General features: G+C 44.0%; 1 protein-coding gene and 1 long non-coding RNA gene across 2 annotated transcripts in view; one reads left to right on the forward strand and one right to left on the reverse strand.

Annotated features, from left to right (window-relative positions):
- Positions 1-1,415: 1,415 nt before the first annotated feature.
- LOC310760588 overlaps positions 1,416-15,951 on the reverse strand; it is a 36,217-nt gene continuing 21,681 nt past the window's right edge. The window contains exons 5-6 of the long non-coding RNA XR_014547024.1: positions 9,964-10,013; positions 1,416-1,862 (exon numbers count right to left, since the gene is read on the reverse strand). This is a non-coding gene — a long non-coding RNA (uncharacterized lncRNA). The remainder of the gene's footprint in view (positions 1,863-9,963; positions 10,014-15,951) is intronic.
- The window catches only part of LOC310761824 (putative CENPB DNA-binding domain-containing protein 1), a gene marked incomplete at its 3' end in the record, with an annotated part of 32,132 nt that continues 19,549 nt past the window's right edge, over positions 3,369-15,951 (forward strand). Inside the window, exon 1 of the mRNA XM_083612021.1 lies at positions 3,369-3,806. The remainder of the gene's footprint in view (positions 3,807-15,951) is intronic.

Below are 15,951 nucleotides of genomic sequence, written 5' to 3' on the forward strand. Positions count from 1 at the left end.
AAACCTGCAGCAATACAGATTCAAACACATACAGAGTTATTTTCCATTTCAATGTCAATTAAACAATTATACTTAACAAAGACTCTGAGCTACAAACCTGGAAAGCCACTGTCAAAAGTACTTGGCTAAATGGACCAATGTTCTGACCCACTATAAGGCAGCTTATTATGTTCAACTCAGTTCATCCTTCCATTTATTTTACAATATGAGATAAGTGCCCAGTTTGCTGTTTTACTATATTTCAATAGTTTAAACAAGCTGCCAACAATCTCTCTCTCTCTCTCTCTCTGGAGTCTGGCTATTAGACCTACCTAAATGGGTAACCTAAGGGAGAGTCATTTCCAGTTCAGCTGCTAGCATATGACTTAGCAATTAAAAAAAGAGAATCACGTTCAAGTGTGAAGCATCCATTATGAGGATAATGTCCCCAGCACTGTCCCTGATGTGGATATGTTTTGACTTGAGATAAAGGGATTATATCGTCATGTAACAAAATGAAGGATTAGGAAAGGATACAGTATTTCTGGACAAACATGCAGGCTGAACCACCAAATTGAATAATACTATGTTGTAAAAAAACAAAATTAAAAATGCTATATATAAAAAATTCCAGTTTGCTAATTTACTTTGGGAAGTGTGGCTGCAATCCTATACACACTGACCTGGGAGTAAGCCTACCTGAATTAAATGGAGTTTACTTCTGGGTAGACACTGACAGGATCACACTGTTAGTCAACATACGTAGTGTTGAATCCAGTGAATATTTAATCACAGTGATATAAAGGCTGAATTTGTACTTAACTTTCTGATAGCAAAATTTTATCTGCGATGGTCTTGTATGCTTGGGGAGACCAGATTTAGACTGATTACAATAAAACCCCCAAGTCCCTTTTTAATTACTGAAAAGCCAAAACTGCTAACTGAGATCAAATGCATTGAAAGCACGCTATTTACATTTCATTAAATGAGACCAAACCTCTGTTGTTTGGGAGTATATTCCAAACATCTGCTTCTACAAGGTATTGTGCAGTATTATTCCTATAGATCTAAGAACAGGCTGACAGATGCAATGCAAACTGACATGAACACAAGGACCTTGTTTCATTACCTGAAAGCCAAATAATATACCCATAGTTCGTTTGGGAATTAAGATGAACAGGGAGGAAAAATACATTTGAACTGAGAATCTGAACATGAATCTTGTTAGTTCTATGCAGGGGTGCCAACTTGAACAAAATATTGTGGGGAGCCCAGTAAGCCCCGCCCCACATAATCAATCACATGGTGCGGTGCACAAACACCATTTGAATGGCAATATAGGAGACTCTTGAGAGTCCCATGGACTGCAAGAAGATCAAACCTATCCATTCTTAAGGAAATCAGCCCTGAGTGCTCACTGGAAGGACAGATCCTGAAGCTGAGGCTCCAATACTTTGGCCACCTCATGAGAAGAGAAGACTCCCTGGAAAAGACCCTGATGTTGGGAAAGATGGAGGGCACAAGGAGAAGGGGACGACAGAGGACAAGATGGCTGGACAGTGTTCTCGAAGCTACCAGCATGAGTTTGACCAAACTGCGGGAGGCAGTGGAAGACAGAAGTGCCTGGCGTGCTCTGGTCCATGGGGTCACGAAGAGTCAGACACGACTAAACGACCAAACAACAACAACAACATCTGTCAACTTGGAGGGGCAGCCCCCTCAAATCTTTTATTGGAGGGGTCAAATTCCCCTCGGCCCCTAGGAGTTGGCTCCTATGGTTCTATGATGCATTGAGATGATTTGATTTATTTCCACTCCTCATCATACAGATACCAGGGCAGTTTACGACAGAATACTGAACCTCGACCAGAAAATGATGTAAACTTGAAAAAGAGTCAATTAAAACAATTCAAAGTATTATATTCAACACTAATACAACAGCCTGCATGAAAATATACAATACACCAGGCATAGGCAATCTCAGCCCTCCATATGTTTTTGGCCTACAACTCCCATGATCCCTAGCTATAACAGGACTAGTGGTCAGGGATGATGGGAATTGTAGTCCCAAAACATCTGGAGGGCCGAGTTTGCCTATGCCTGCAATACACAGTATTAATACTTTCTGGATAAAAAGAGATGTTTTCAACTAGTGCCGAAACACAAGGTTGGTCAGTGGCAGAAGCATTTCCACGGGGAGCTCATTCCAGAGGTGCCACCATTCTTGTGCCACCATGTACTCCCCCTGATGGTTGGAACCACAAGAACAGTCTCCCATACCATAATAACGCATGGGTAGGTTGGTTGAGAGAAATATTTGGGCTTTGGAAGAGAGGGCATCTGTGGAGTTACGCAGCCCAACTTCTAAAAGTCAGCTAATGGCTGTGGGACCTCACTGAAACACATGTCAAGGTATTAGACAGAATGGAATCCAACCCGAGTCATAACTTATAAACTATGATTGATGCCACCAATATTCCAGACAACTGGCATTATGTGTGCATGTGGTTCCTGATGTACTGCTGGCAAGGACATGAAAGCATGTAAATGGATGTTGAGAAAGAGAGACGTGTACAGATTGCATTCCTGCTAAGCTGCGCAATGCATCTGCTTGTTATATTAAAAATGGGAAAATTAAAACCCAGCTCATTGCCCTTGAAAAAAACAGGGCTCAGCCTAGAAGGCTGTGGCAGAAGCACAGAGTTGGTGGCTCAGGAGGAATGGCGGCAGAGCCTGGCCACACGACTCCTGTGGCTTTAGAGTCACCTCTGATTCTTTGGGTAAGGGAAAATTGAGTCCTTGTACTCTATGTGCAACTACAGGGCGTTCTCATTGGCTATTTCCTGGAAGCTGACGCTGGAAAGACATCTACACCATGACACAGATGCATAGCAGTCAAGTGTGAAGAATAAAAAGAAAGACTGAATCTTTAATTTTAATCAATTGGTCTGGTTGTAAGTGAGACAGGCAGGTGGGGTTGAATAAGGAGAAAGACCTACTGCTTCCTTAAGACGGTTCTTATACATGCATGAAGGCAGCAGGAGCATGCTCCATGCCAGGGTTCCCCAAACTTGGGTCTCCAGCTGTTTTTGGGCTACAATTCCCATCTTCCCTGACCACTGATCCTGCAAGCTAGGGATGATGGGAGTTGTAGTCCAATAGCTTTATGCCAAGGGCGAAGAACCTGTGGCCTTCCAAATCTTGCTAGACTCCACTCCCATCAGCCCCAACCAGTGATCAGGGATAGCCAGTGGTCAGGGATGATGGGAACTGTGGTCCAACAACACCCTGGAGGGCAATATGTTCACAATCTCTGCTGTATGTGCATGGGGTGACTGGGTGTGGCAGAAGCTAGAATTATAGTAATAATAATAATAATAATAATGATAATTTATTACAGTGGTACCTCGCAAGACGAATGCCTCGCAAGACGAAAAACGCACAAGACGAAAGAGTTTTCCATTTTTTGAGTCGTTCCGCAAGACGAATTTCCCTATGCGCTTGCTTCGCAAGACGAAACGTCTTGCGAGTTCGTTTCCTTTTTCTTAAAGCCGCTAAGCCGTTAACAGCAGCTAAGCCGCTAAGCCGCTAATAGCCGCTAATAGCCGTGCTTTGCAAGACGAAAAAACCGCAAGACGAAGAGGCTCGCGGAACGGATTAATTTCGTCTTGCGAGGCACCACTGTATTTGTACCCTGCCCATCTGGCTGGGTTTCCCCAGCCACTCTGGGCGGCTTCCACAAAGACCAGAAATACACTAAGATGTCACACATTAAAAACTTCCCTGAACAGGGCTGCCTTAAGATGTCTTCTGAATGTCAGGTAGTTGTTTATCTCTTTGACATCTGGTGGGAGGGCGTTCCACAGGGCGGGCGCCACTACCGAGAAGGTCCTCTGCCTGGTTCCCTGTAGCTTTGCTTCTCGCAATGAGGGAACCGCCAGAAATCCCTCAGCGCTGGACCTCAGCGTCCGGGCAGAACAATGGGGGCGGAGACGCTCCTTCAGGTATACTGGGCCGAGGCCATTTAGGGCTTTAAAGGTCAACACAAACACTTGAATTGTGCTCGGAAACGTACTGGGAGCCAATGTAAGTCTTTCAAGACCGGTGTTATGTGGTCTCGGCAGCTGCCCCTGGTCACCAGTCTATCTGCCGTATTCTGGATTAGTTGTAGTTTCCGGGTCACCTTCAAAGGTAGCCCCACATAGAGCGCATTGCAGTAGTCCAAGTGGGAGATAACTAGAGCATGCACCACTCTGGCAATTAAGGTAAAAATGCTTGACTGACACCACTGCAAAAAGTCCTGGTTCGTTTTATTCTGTTACAAGTTTTCTTGTCATTCCAATACCTGTCAGCTTAACTAAAAGAAGCTTGACAACGTTCCCTGAAGCATCAGCCTTAGAGAGCACATACGGCAGCTCTTGAAAATGCAAGGAGAGAACAGAGGGTGACTAGGGCTTTGAGATACAAAATGAACGTTTAGCGCTAGAAGAGCAGATCACCCTTGAATTTCTCCTTGAAGAAGGCTGCATTTTAAGCTGTGCTGCCAGTGTGTCATTCAGCACAATTCATCTGTAAAGCATCTCAGGCAATAAAAAAACCAAACTCAATTTGTTCATCCTTTCCCATCTTAAACATTCAGAGTTATTTGGTCACAAGGCCACAGTGAGCACCTTGGGAAGCCATGTAACGTCACATAATTTTGGTTTTTCTATTGGGCGATTGTTGTTTGCCATCTGGACATATTGATACTGAGGGCTGTATGCAAAAGTGAGGAGAACAGATTCATTCCTATATCACTAAAGTTCCTTTTCAGCTGCTAATGTGCTGAGTGAGTTTCATTTGTAGACATCCATCCAGCTTCACATATGTCCTCTAGCTCACAAAGAAAAATACTTTCCAGCCGCTGAATTTCCATGCATTGTAATTATATGTCCAACTGATTTGAATATGGTGCTCACAAATCATATGGATCAAAATCTTCTGTGGCTGCAGGGATCTTTATTTAAAAAACAAACAAACAAAAAAAACCAAACCAGAACTGTTTTCTTTTAAAAAAATGAAATTGCTTGCCCAGTGGTAAAAGGAGTCTATAGTACAATGCATCAAACTTCCATCCTTATTTGAAGATTGAATCTGCTCAGCCAATACCAGTAGGCTATTCAACTCATACCAGCTTACAGAGAAAGTGGAAGGCACAGAACAAACATACTTTGATATATTTCGATCTGAAGACTGTTCTCTGGGAAACAGAATGCATAATATCTTATAGCTGAATCTCAATGTCATACATAACTTCCCTTGACATGTGTTTCCTCCTAAGCCTGTAGCTGGTGTTCTAAGACTGTGTAAGGCTTGCTTGTGTCACCACCAGGTGCCACTATAGCACGGGAGCCAGGCTCAGAGTTTGAACTTTAGCCATCATGGAAGAACAGCCCTTGAAAGGCAGGGACAAATTATTCCAGTGGTGGCAGATCCCAAATATCTGACACAAACGCGGACTCAGAAGATGGGAGAAAGGAAGATAGAAATGAGAACTTTCAGAGAGAGAATAAGTATTTCAAGCTGTGATAAACTGGTCTAATCTAATCCATGTAGGCCTTTAATTGTGTGTACGCCATTAGGTGATGGTTCCTACTCAGGCGTTCCAAGTCCCTCACTTGAGGACAGAGATGGTGAGTGTGCCACCTCTATGACAACCACCCCTGCCCCGTGGCCCTCCATGAATAGATAAGAGGGTCCACGAATCAACCTGCATATGGCAGCATGACATAAGTGAGACAAGAAATGCAAGTGAGACAAAGGAACTGCAGAGTTGGAAAAGCTCCAGAAAAAAATCCAGATGTTGTTATGACTGCATAACAATATCTCCCACCATCCCTGGGACCATCTCTGCTCCCACCATCCCTGACCATCATTAGTGCTGTCTAGGCCTGATGAGAGATGTAAGGTAGTCTGGCAACATCTAGAGGTCTACAGGTTCCCCACCACTGATGAGAAACTTTTCAGTGGAAAATGAGCTAGCAGGTAAAGGGTTAAATATCCTCTCCCTGCTGCTTCTGTGGTTTGAAGTGTCCCAGTAGGTGCTCTGCAAGAGAGAATGAATTGTTGGGACTGTAATGTAATGTGTAGTTTGCCCTGAGCCTAAAAAGACCCCAATACATAGCTGTGGAAGGTGCATAGAGCAGTATGAGCCAAAATAAATAGTTATGGGGCATCCTCTATATAATACATCATGGTAAGGTTGTCTTGATATACTGTGCATCAATCAACTAGCATCTATTGATGCATTGTGAGTCATCAAACACCTTACTACCAAGTTGCAGGCATGCGGATTTGCACTAAAGTAGATTCCTCATAGGTCCGTATAGTTAAAGCTATGGTTTTCCCAGTAGTGATGTATGGAAGTGAGAGCTGGACCATAAAGAAGGCTGATCACTGAAGAATTGATGCTTTTGAATTATGGTGTTGGAGGAGACTCTTGAGAGTCCCATGGACTACAAGAAGATCAAACCTATCCATTCCTAAGGAAATCAGCCCTGAGTGCTCACTGGAAGGACAGATCGTGAAGCTAGGGCTCCAATACTTTGGCCACCTCATGAGAAGAGAAGACTCCCCGGAAAAGACCCTGATGTTGGGAAAGATGGAGGGCACAAGGAGAAGGGGATGACAGAGGTTGAGATGGTTGGACAGTGTTCTCGAAGCTACCAGCATGAGTTTGACCAAACTGCGGGAGGCAGTGGAAGACAGGAGTGCCTGGCGTGCTCTGGTCCATGGGGTCATGAAGAGTCGGACACGACTAAACGACTAAACAACAAAGATTCCTCATCGGTGGCTAAAAAGACCTACGTTGCTGACCCATTGCTGTGCATCATATAGCAAATGTAGCATCATGCCACAATACCTGACTAGGTAATGTTGGCAGACACTACTGTTTGCAGTGATTTTCCTGGGTCTGATACCATTGGTTTAGACATTATGCTGGTGCAGTTGTCAGCTGGCCTCCATCTTGAGTCACTTATTTGCTGCCCAATCCCAAAGGATCAGTTTGTCACTCACCTTTACTGAAAGGTGCCTTTATGGCATCTCTTAGCATTTATTTATTTTTTTGACATTAAAGTGAACTGAGGCATCGAGAGAGTAATTTTCCTTGGAACAATGGATTTTTCTGAAGTTCCTGCTTGCGCATGATTTGAGTGAATAAGTGCACTGCAGCTGAGAGAGCAATTACTTTTGACACACTGCTGTGTGAAAAACGCACCCATTGGAATATGTATATTGTCTCTTTCTGGAAACATGCCCCAAGCGGTACCCGTTAAAATGAAAGTTCCGTTCATGTGAAGGTTAATGTTTAGTGAAATAGTACTTTTCGCAGAGAAACAGAGAGCAAGATTTAAAAGCAGCTGAACCCCTAACTGTGGTCAAATCTTCAGAAACACATATCGGAAGTCCAGAAGAACTCAGGATTTGTTCAGTGGAGGGGGAGGGGAGCCCTTGGGAATATAAAATGGCAGCTATTGGAAGATGGCATGTGGTAAGATGGCGTCCTGGATTTGGGCTTCAAAGTGTTGGAGAGTATGCCATATGCACAATTACTGGGCCGCTCTCTCTAACTGCAATTACCTGAAGAAACATCTCCACCCCCATCGTTCTGCCCGGACACTGAGGTCCAGCTCCGAAGGCCTTCTGGCGGTTCACTCACTGCGAGAAGTGAGGTTACAGGGAACCAGGCAGAGGACCTTCTCGGTAGTGGCGCCCGCCCTGTGGAACGCCCTCCCATCAGATGTCAAGGAAATAAACAACTATCAGTGTTTTAGAAGACATCTGAAGGCAGCCCTGTTTAATGAAGTTTTTAATGTTTGATGTTTTATTGTGTTTTTAATATTCTGTTCGGAGCTGCCCAGAGTGGCTAGAGAGGCCCGGCCAGATGGGCGGGCTATAAATAAATAAATAAATAAAAATTATTATTATTATTATTATTATTATTATTATTATTATTATTATTTTACAACTGCATAATGCTGGCATTTCGATGGTACAGCAACTGCTTGTGCACAGGGCTAGCAGTTGCCTGCAGATATAGCAGTTCCCTGCAACTACTAAATGCTTGTCTAGCTTTAGTGACTTTGTGGTCTTGCATAAAGTGTGTTTCAAATTAACAAATAGAATGGATAAGGTGTAACCTTCGGTATAACTTTGCAATTTGCTGAAACCCGCACGAAAACCGATTTAGGTTGAGGCTGTCACAAACGTGGCATATTCTGACTTATCAAATTTATAAGCTAATTAAAGCAAATATTCAAATTGTGTTTATGCCTCCAGGTAAATATTTAATATTCGGCTTTGCTGTGAAACGGCATTCGTTTATGGTGATTTGCTATAGATGAGTGGAATGGCTTCCCCGTTAATCTTGATTTCCTGGCATTGCAGGCGTCGTGTGGCATGCTGAGATCTCAATAACGCACTGTGGTGTCTTAATGCTATAGAGGGATTTATGGGCATAATTCTCTCTGATGCTGATGGGAGATAATATTCAAGTATTAAATCCTGCCTGCATCCAGATGGGGCATGTCTGCTGACAGACACCCATTTTAACAATTGTGAAGAGGCACATCAAACGAGGGTCATGCAGGTTTAGATCCCTAAAGCAGAGGACAGAAAGTGCTCAGTTCAGCACTGCAAAAGTGTGGAAGAAAAAGGCATATTGAGAACAACAAGAACATGCAAAACCAGGAAGAAATATTGAACTCCATATCCTGCTGTCTCGACATCCCAGAGCTGGTAAATCTCATGTCTGTATACGATTTGTTACATGTATACTACCCTTTCTCCAAGAATCTCAAGGCAGTGTACATGAGCTTGTCCCATCTCACTCCCCCCAAAATACTCATGATCATCCAGCAAGCTTTCTGACTGAGTGTGGCTGAGCAAACTGAAGCCTCCCCAACACAACACACAACCATAGTACATTGGCTGAACATTGCTTTTCCTATAACTTGAATTACAGAGGTACCTTGGATTAAGAACTTAATTCATTCTGGAGGTCTGTTCTTAACCTGAAACTGTTCTTAACCTGAAGCACCACTTTAGCTAATGGGGCGTCCTGCTGCCGCTGCACCACTGCTGCACAATTTCTGTTCTTATCCTGAAGCAAAGTTCTTAACCCGAGGTAATATTTCTGGGATAGCAGAGTCTGTAACCTGAAGTGTATGTAACCTGAAGCGTGTGTAACCCGAGGTACCACTGTATGGGGTTTTGTGCCATTTGTTTGGGAAGGTTTGCAGCCTAGAGACTACAGTGGTACCTTGGGTTACTGTAATGGCTTTAGGGGTTGATTGTGCGTAAGTTACCGCTGCTCTGGGCTAGGTTGCCTGGTTAAACCGTTTCTCGCTGGACAGCCATCCACTCCGTGGCTGTTCAGTCGCTGGCAGAATCCGTCAGTGGGCGTTTCTTGAACCTCTTCCAGCAAAGAAGTTCTTTGACGCCAAGTCGCCGCCTACTTTCCCTGCGCGGAAGTCTTCTGCGCAGGGTGGGTGTGGGCAGCGGAGGACCTGTGCTCTCCTCGCTGGTCTCCTGCGAAGAGTCCTGGAGCCTCCTCTCTGCTTCCCCCATCGGCCCCCCTTCTCCACTGGTGTTACGCTGATTTTCTTCCCCAGCCGGAGACCTGCCTCTCTCCCTGCTTGGCCCCTCTCCAGCATCGCTGTGGAGCCTCGCCTCCTCCGCTAGTTCCGATGGCAGTTTCCTGACAGTTACATACGCTTCAGGTTACATACACTTCAGGTTACAGCCTCCGCTAACCCAGAAATATTACCTCATGTTAAGAACTTTGCTTCAGGATGAGAACAGAAATCGTGCTCCGGGAGCAGCAGGAGGCCCCATTAGATAAAGTGGTGCTTCAGGTTAAGAACAGTTTCAGGTTAAGAACAGATTTCCGGAACGAATTAAGTACTTAAACCGAGGTACTACTGTATTGACTAAATTTCATACCTGTCTATTTGTTGTCACTTATTTCCCTCATGATGGAACCTGCAAATTTCCTGTCAAGGAAGGACAGCACAGGATTTTACCAGATGTTTGCTACATTTCCAATTCCAAAGCCAATAAAACCAAATAGTCAAAACAAGTTGGCACATTAAAAAAAGCAATTTAAAAATAAACATATATAATAAAATCACATGTTAACATTGCCTTTGCTTTAAAGGTGTTTGGAGCCCTCAACCCTGCAGCTTCCTGGCTGTGGTCTTAGTCCAGGCTCTCTATTTCCTGATAGCTTCTCAGAACGGTAAGGCCTATAAAGGTGCAAGTCTGTGACTGGCTTCACACTGGATGCCTCGCCATATTGTCGACTGGGTACGTTGGAAGTGTAGCGAAGAGTAATTGAGCAAGTTAATCCACAGTGCAGCAGAGCATGACTGCTGGCAAAGGCCACCTGAAACAGATGAGTTCTGTGACCCCTCTGGAATGACGGCAGGGACACATTATTTCCTCAATTTCTGAGGTACAAACTGTACCTCAGTCATTCCCCACGTTCCTGTCTTTCCATCTTCTTCAGAGCTGCCAGCTCCTGATGGTAACGAGTCAGCATCAAGAAACCACACCAAGGAATCATAACTGATATTTCCTCATTTTTCCTGGCTGTGCACAAACACCCGAAGGTTTTGCTCCCTTATCTGACTAGTATGACTATTTTAAAAGTCGCTGCATGAGTGTCAGGCTATTACCCCAATCCAGTAAGGAAGATTCCTATGTGAAAGCCCACCTTCACATCTGTAGCCAACAAGCATCTGCTACACCCACAAACTGCAAAAATTAAGAAGAGTTCAGTTGAAGTGGCATCTTTTCAGACTCATTTACCTTTTTTCTTGTGTGAATGTAGTGTTGAGAGTTGGGCCGGGGCTAGGCTGTATGCCCAAGTATCTCCAAATTCCTAGATCCATCGAGAATTCAATTGTTGGAATAGCCAGGACAACTTCTTGGTAATGGCCTAAGTATGGTTCATGGCTTGTATTGCAGTTTGAAGGACAAGACGAAGAAGAAGAGTTTGGATTTGATATCCCGCTTTATCACTACCCGAAGGAGTCTCAAAGTGGCTAACAATCTCCTTTCCCTTCCTCCTCCACAACAAACACTCTGTGAGGTGAGTGGGGCTGAGAGACTTCAGAGAAGTGTGACTAGCCCAAGGTCACCCAGCAGCTGCATGTGGAGGAGCAGAGACGTGAACCCGGTTCCCCAGATTATGAGTCTACCACTCTTAACCACTATACCACACAAAAGCCAGAGTTGTGTGTGTCTTTGTGAGCTGGGCTAAAAGCAGGCTGCAGGCAGAAGTCAGAAAGAGAAAGCTGGCCTAGAAGCAGGTGGAAGCCAGAGTGAGCGGGCGCCATGCTTGATTTCTGCTTTAATCCAAGGCAGTGGCTATGGGAGAAGCAAGACCTACTTGGGGTGTTAATGCTGTGCGCCGCTCCATCGTAGGCTCAGATTCTATATATGTGTAAATAAACCACATATCATAAGGACAGCACAGTCTCTGCTTGTGCCTCATTCTGAGGAAACAAAACCCTAGGTAAGCACCTGGAATCCCTGGAATCTTGAACCTCTTGGAGATTGGGGTGGCATCATTCAGGATGAGACAGCAACCCATTTGCATTGCACTGATGGAAATATTCTACTCAAAAATTAATAAAAGCAAGTTTATGATGTTCCTACCTGGTGGGGGTAGGAGCCAAGCAGGAAAAATTACCGCTGCAGGTTGTGAATGTGTGTGTGTGTGTATGTGTGCACACATACATACACATATACAGTCACTTCCAGATGGCCTTTAATATTTAAAACAAAAAACAGAGCCAAACACTCTTCGTTGACAACTGATATGGCTAAAAATGCAGCCATAAAGATGTGACCTGAAGACATTAAAACCTATGTTTATAAGACATTTGCCAAATAATAATTTATTAGACAGGCCCATTGGTCAAATACGCCTGATAATGTTTTGTTTATACCATTCAGCATTCCCTCACTTACTGTAGTGATATATCACTGATCCCCCCTCCTAAGCCATTCCTGTTCTAGCAAATAAGAAGGCCATATTAAGTACTTGTGGGATCTTGGACCCACAAAACACTAAAAATACTTGGAATGCTTTCTCTTTCAACCCATGAAATAAATCATGATCTAATCAGATGCTTTATCCAGATTCAATACATGTTGTGGAATTCATTTGTTCAGAGCATATTCCTTATTAGACCAACTTCCCTTCGGGTTTTTTTTTTTGGTAGGCTCCTCTAAATGTAGAAGCACGGCTGTGGATTAATCGCAACAATTATTTCCAAAATGAAGTAACAAGTATTGCTCGTCCATTATTAAAATAAACACGCATCTCCAAACATGTATTTTATTACTTGCTGAAACCTCCAATGGGCATAGCTATTTAAATAAGATATATTAATCTGTATCTTAAAAAGCCAGAACTATTGGTTGCACATCTGGAAAACTGATTATTCTCTGGCTAGTGATCTCATCACAATGTCTAAGAGCCAAGGAGTAAAATCATAATTAATATTGGGTCCTTCTTAGTGAGGCTTGGAGCTGGTTTCTCCTCCTCCTCCCTGTTTAAAGTTAGCAGGAATATTTTCAGAAGGAAAAACAATGAAATCCCTTTATGGAGTTTTGCTGTTCTGAGGTTGGACAACACATTCCAAAGATTCCTTTCATCCCTCCCCTCACTGAGATATCATGACAGACCACACCAGTGACATCAACTTATTGATAGGCAGGACTGTGTGTGTGTTGTGCAAGGTGCAATAGTTGGTGATCAGATATGGGGATAACAAGGACTGGGACTCAAGCATTCAGTTGTCAACATCTATAGGATGCCATGTTCTTTGTGGAAGGATAAAGCGCCAATTGATTTTTTTTAAAAAATAAATTTTTATTGATTTTCCAACATGAATTAACAATACATAGACTAACAATACATAGACAAACAAACATATAAACACGTATAATTTCATAACCTCTTTTTCTTAAGCCTTCTTTCAACGACTTCCCCATACCTCCCTTTTCTGCATCCCTGTTTTAAACTTTTTCAGCAACCCCTAATTTCAATTACTTATGATTCCCTTTCTTTAATCCTTTTTCTCTTATCCAATCATTTATCACTGCAATTCTGTTTTACATTACCCATGACATTTTAGCACTCATTGATTTTACAACAGTTCTTAAGATAAACTTTAAATTTCTTCCAATCTTCTTCCACCGTCTCTTTTCCTTGGTCACGGATTCTGCCAGTCATCTGGCAGTCCGATAAAGCGCCAATTGAGTCCGCCATTGAGGATCATCATTCTTTGGTGGGGGGAAACAGGAAGTGCATGTTACAGCATCACTGTGTGCATACAGCATTCTACCGTATTTTTCGCCCCATAGGACACACTTTTTCCCCTCCAAAAATGAAGGAGAAATGTGTGTGTGTCCTATGGGGCGAATGCAGGCTTTCGCACACCGACCCCTCTCGCTCTCCTGGCTTCGCGCAGATCTCCGCAAGCCATGGGAGCCCAGCACTGGGCTCCCGCGGCTTGTGGAGAGTTGCCTGCATGCCGAAGGCTGGGTGCGCTGAGCCCTGCGCTGGACTCCCGCGGCTTGCGGAGAGTTGCCTGCATGCTGAAGGCTGGGCGCGCTGAGCTCAGCAGGCCCACACTTCGCACAGCTCTCCGCAAGGCATGGGAGCCTGGCGCCGGGCTCCCACGGCTTGCGGAGAGTTGCCTGTTCTGGGGGCTGGGGTCAGGGGAAGCTCGGGCTTCCCCCGCCCCAGCACCGCGCCTGGGGGAAAAATAATTCCCCCCCCTTTATTTCCCCCCCAAAAAACTAGGTGCGCCTTATGGGACGGTGCATCCTATAGGGCGAAAAATATGGTATACCGTATATTCTTTATACATCAAGTTTGAATCAAGAAATGTTCTCTGTAGTGGTGAAAGGGGCAGATTGTACAATTAAGACATATAGATCCTAGTGGGCAGATGATAGGAACACAGTGGTTAGAGTGCTGTGTGCTTCATACAGTTAATTCATATCCCTAGATCTGATTTTGAACCTCTCATTTTGTTTTCCTGAATATTTAGGATAAATATAGTTCCACTCTTGTGCCTTAGAGTATTAATGTATTGTATACAGATGTCTGAAGAAAAAAATCTCTCAAGCTATGCACATTGCAGAACTCGGCTGATGACATTGGATTTGGATGTTCATTTTTTAAAACTTCCTTCTAAGGAATTGCATATTGGACATTACCAAAGGCAGAGCTACCAATAGAAGTGATCCGTTCTGGCAAGCCTGATTCATGGCTAAAGGGAAGGTGAAAAACTACATTTCTGTCTCGTCCCCCGGCGCCCCTATTTTCTTCTTGGTAGCATTTTTTCCGTTTATGAATCACTTCCTATAAGACATCTCCAAGTGATTTTACAATAAAAGATCAGACATATATGAAACGATTTAATAAAGACAATTCTAAAAATCCATAATACAAACTATTTCAAATCAAATACAGATACAAACGGTGATAAAAAAAAACAACCTATCCACTTAAAAGGTTGGCTGAAAAAGGAAGCTGAAATCACAATAGAGATGGCGCTTTCCTGAAATGTAATGGAACAATGTTATGAAGGGTAGGTATGGGGGTAGAGGAAGGGGTGTGTGGTGGGGGTGGACTGCCTCGGGTATCTTTCCTGGGGGGGTGACATTTGGCAGTCGCAGGTGGTCGGCGCGCCGAATGTCCACCATTGACGGCTTGCTCTGCCCTCGTGGGCAGCTTGCTCCATCCCGGCTGAAGGGCACGCCGCTCTGTGCACCCAAGCAGCTATCCCGTGCCTGGGAGGGCACCCTCCTTACCCCGCACCCCTTGGGAGCCCGCCTGCCCCGGCCAGCACTGGCATAGGCGCTGGGTAGGTGCTGACTTTTAAAGCCCTAAACGGCCTTGGCCCAGTATACCTGAAGGAGCATCTCCACCCCCATCATTCAGCCTGGACATTGAGGTCCAACTCCGAGGGCCTCCTGGCGGTTCCCTCACTGTAAGAAGCGAAGTTACAGGGAATCACGCAGAGCTCCTTCTTGGTAGTGGCACCCGCCTTGTGGGACGCCCTCCCATCAGATGTCAAGGAAATAAACAACTATCTGACTTTTAGAAGAAACCTGAAGACAGCCCTGTTTTTAATGTCTGAAGTTTTATTCTGTTTTTAGTGTTCTGTTGGGGGCCGCCCAGAGTAGCTGGGGAAACCCAGCCAGATGGGCGGGGTATAAATAATAAAATTATTATTAATAATTATTAATATTATTATATCATACAGAAAGGAGCTCCTGATGAGATGGTATCTCCAGCAATGCAGAGTGCATTGCTCAGTGGGGTTTATAATGGGTGAGACAATATATAGGCATCCTATACCTAAGCTGTATAGGACATTATTTTTATTAATTGCCCGTCATTCATTCTAAGATACCGGGGGAAGATTATAGCATTAAAACACAATATTAAAAACTTTTTAAAACATCTTGCAATCACAAAATAAGGCGGGTCCTAAAAATATACACCCCAAGTGTCAAAAGCCACAGTAAAGAGCTGCGTCTTCAGATTTCACCAGAAATCAGATTTCACCGGAAGCTGTATAATAATGGTGAGCCCATGCCTAAAACAGAAAAGGGCAGGAGAGGAGTGACTTGGGGAGGAACAACAACAATAACAAAATCTCTCAGGCAGGATATATGCGGCCAAACTCAGCCCACTGGCAAGTGGCAGAAGAGCAATTAATATCCATGCTAAGAAAACAGGATTGTGTAGAAGTTAGCATGCCAGGCATGCACACCAAAAATATCAGATCTGAATGGCATATTTGCAGCATATAGCCTGGAATCATTCAATCAAAAATGTAAGTACTTCAATATTACTCTGACCACACAAAGTAATTACCGGTACCAATAAAGGTAAAGGGA

This window comes from Podarcis filfolensis, assembly GCF_964270895.1.
Source record: "Podarcis filfolensis genome assembly, chromosome: 4".
In the NCBI taxonomy this organism is placed as follows: domain Eukaryota; kingdom Metazoa; phylum Chordata; class Lepidosauria; order Squamata; family Lacertidae; genus Podarcis; species Podarcis filfolensis.